Source organism: Dryobates pubescens, chromosome 10 (assembly GCF_014839835.1).
Source record: "Dryobates pubescens isolate bDryPub1 chromosome 10, bDryPub1.pri, whole genome shotgun sequence".
NCBI lineage: Eukaryota > Metazoa > Chordata > Aves > Piciformes > Picidae > Dryobates > Dryobates pubescens.
This window is the reverse complement of record NC_071621.1, coordinates 673,331-676,601: the sequence shown is the minus strand read 5'-3', so window position 1 is coordinate 676,601 and position 3,271 is coordinate 673,331. Positions and strand designations below refer to the sequence as shown.

Below are 3,271 nucleotides of genomic sequence, written 5' to 3'. Positions count from 1 at the left end.
ATGTCTCACCTGGAGCTTTTTGCCACAAGCACCAGGTTGGACCATTGTCACTTGCAGCCGTGCACAAAATGTTCTTAATGTCTGGACCATCTCAAACAGGTCCCAGACCCACTGCTTGAACTACCTCTTGCTTTATCTGGTCAAAGGCTGCTTGTTGTTCAGGTCCCCAGTGGAAACTGTTCCTCTTTCAAGTCACATCATACAGAGGTTTCACGATCTGACTGTATCCAGGAATGTGCAGTCTCCAGAATCCCACTATCCCCAAGAAACGTAGAGTTTCTTGCTTGTTCGTGGGATTTGCCATAGTAGAGACTCTGTTTACCACATCCACTGGAATGTGTTGTCATCCATCCTGCCACCGCACTCCCAGGAACTGGATTTCTGTGGTAGGACCTTTCACCTTGTCTCGCTTGATGGCGAAACCTGCATTCAGAAGAATGTCAATGATTTTGTTACCTTTCTTGAAGACTTCCTTAGCAGTTTTACCCCAGATGATGATATCATCGATGAACTGGATGTGTTCTGGAGCACCACCTTCCTCCAGAGCATCATGGCTTACTGCATGACAGATGCTTGAGCTGTGGATCCAGCCCACTGGCAATCTGTTGAAAGTGTACTGGATTCCTCTCCAGGTGAAAGCAAACTGAGGCCTGAATTCCTCTGCTATGGGAATAGAGAAAAATGCATTAGCAATGTCTGTGGTAGCATACCATTTGGCCTCTTTGTATTCCAGTCCATATTGGAGTTCCATCATGTCTGGTACTGCTGCACTCATAGGTGGGGTTACTTCATTCAGGGCTCAGTAGTCCACTGTCAGACACCAGTCTCTGTTCTGCTTTCACACAGGCCACACTGGACTGTTGAAAGGTGAATGAGTTTTGCTGATGACTTTCTGACTCTCCAACTGACGAACCAGAATCTGAATGGGCAACAAAGAGTCACGGTTGGTTCTGTATTGTCTGTGATGCACAGTCTGAGAAGCAACCGGCAATTTAGTGTCCTGAACCTTGTGTTGTCCCACAACTGCAGATTCATCAGCAAGCTCAGGTCTAGCAGACAGCTTCAGTTTTTGTCCATCAAATTCTACAGAAGCTACTCCAAAAGCCCATTTGTAACCTTTAGGGTCCTTGAAACGCCCTTCTCTCAGAAAATCAATTCCCAAAATACAAGGTGCATCAGGTCCCGTCACAACTGTATGCTTCTTCCACTGCTTACCGGTTAGACTTATATTAACCTCCACCTTACTTACTCTTGAGATCCACCAGTGACTCCCAGAATGGTTATAGACTCTGATTCCTCATAATTTGATGGCAATATGGTTCACTGAGCTCCTGTGTCAACCAAGGCCCTGTACTTCTGAAAGTATGAGGTGCCAGGCCACTGGATGTACACATCCCAATAGATTCTGTTATCTCTATTACCCCTCTCCTCCCCCTGGCAGGAGGCAGGGCACCCCTAGTTATGGGGAACATGTCCACAGGTGCAACGAGCACACTGTGCAGTGTTAGAACTGGAGCCACTGTTGGAACTACTAGAGTTGTTCTGGGGAACTGTAGAAGTAACAGCTACCCTTCTGGTATTGCTGCCTCGGGTTCTGCCACTTTGCAGTTCCCTCAGACTCCTGAAAATATTAGAAGTTGGTTGACCATCATTTTATTTTTATCTTTTTTTTTTTTTCCCAAGCAGCCGAAAGGGTCTCGAGCCAAAATGGTGCCGCGCGCACAGCCCAGCCGGGATTTAAAGCTCCCGCTGCTGACGTCAGGCTCTCATTCCCGTGCATGCTTGTGAGAGCACGATCCCGCCTCAACCCCTGCCCCCCAGGAGTCCTCCCGACCCACAAAACCCCAAAAGCAAGGCAAAAAGCCGAGCAGAAACTCACAAACCAAGCGGTGCTGTCCCGAAGCAGCGGTGCTGACTGGCTGTCGAGCCAAAATACAGAAATATACAGCAAAGAAAAATAACACAACAAAATTCCCTCCTCGAGAGGAGGGTTTCCCTCTCTGTAACCCCCTCTCTCCCCCCTTACCTCCCTTTTTTTCCCAAAAAGGGGTTAGAGAGAGAAAGAAAGGAAATTATTAAGGAAAAGAGATGTTAATAGGCTTCAAAAGCACATGCATGAATTAGTTTTGGTTATCTCAAGGTCAGCTCCACTTAGTTTGCTGAGAAGCAGGCAGGCAGAGAAACAGAACAGGCTGAAACCCAAACAAGGGAGGGGCATTGCAGCCATTGCTCTCTTCCTTCTGCCTCGCAGGAATGAAAGAGAGTTGCTGCTGGCTTGCTGCTTCTCTGCCATGTGGTCCTCTCTGCTGCTTCCACACTTTGCAAAGGACTGGTTTTGTATTGCATATTTCTTTCTTTTCCCATCCATCCTTGTTCCCTACCCTTGTGAATCCTGCCTGTTATTGTTACATATATATACACACACACACACACATATATATATACACTGTTTAAAGAAAATTCTTTACCTCTCTACTTCCAAGCTGAACCCAAATTATTTCTTGGTGGATTTGCTCCTTCCCTTTCTTTTCCTCTCTACTGGGCAAGAGGAGGGGGGGAGTGGGGGAGGGATTCTCAGCCTGGCCCCCATCTGAGCTCTTAAGCCCCAGTTAAGGCTCAAACCCCACCACATGTCAAGACAAACATTTAAACAATCTTTGGTGAACATCAGAAAGCATAGTGACAATTTTTGTTTTCCTGATACATTCAGTTACATTTGTAATGAAATAATATTTAGAGACAGATATCTCAAAGTAATTCCTGAATTGGTCAGTTTTTTTGCTTATCTGGCAGGGGAGACACAATGATCAGGCGGGTGGTTTTCACAGGGAAAGGATCAGAGTGTGCTGACCCTTGTGATTTCCTCAAATGTGGGAGACTCAGCTGCATTATTTGTGCTAGTGTGGGACTGCATTTGCACTTTCTCCTGTTGACAATTGGCCTCTATGGTCTTTTCCATCAATAACAATTCTATGATTCTCTAATGCTCCTACATTACACAAATGAATAGATATTATGACTTGGGTCATAATAGCCCCATGAAAAGTGATAGGCTTGGGAAAGTGTGGCTGGAAAACTGTCCAGCAGGAAACGACTTAGAGGCATTGGATGAAAGACAGATGAATCTGAAGCAGCAGCATGGACAGGTGGCCAAGAAGGTCAACACCATCCTGCTTTGTATCAGTGTGGCCAGCAGGACTTGGGAAGCAAGCATGCCCCTGTACTTGACACTGGTGGGGTCACACCTACCATACTGTCTTCAGTTTTGGAC

The 3,271-nt window shown here is 46.3% G+C and overlaps 1 pseudogene; it reads left to right on the top strand.

Annotated features, from left to right (window-relative positions):
- The first annotated feature begins 2,778 nt into the window (after positions 1-2,778).
- LOC128897508 (U1 spliceosomal RNA) lies at positions 2,779-2,927 on the top strand (annotated as a pseudogene).
- The last annotated feature ends 344 nt before the right edge of the window (positions 2,928-3,271 follow it).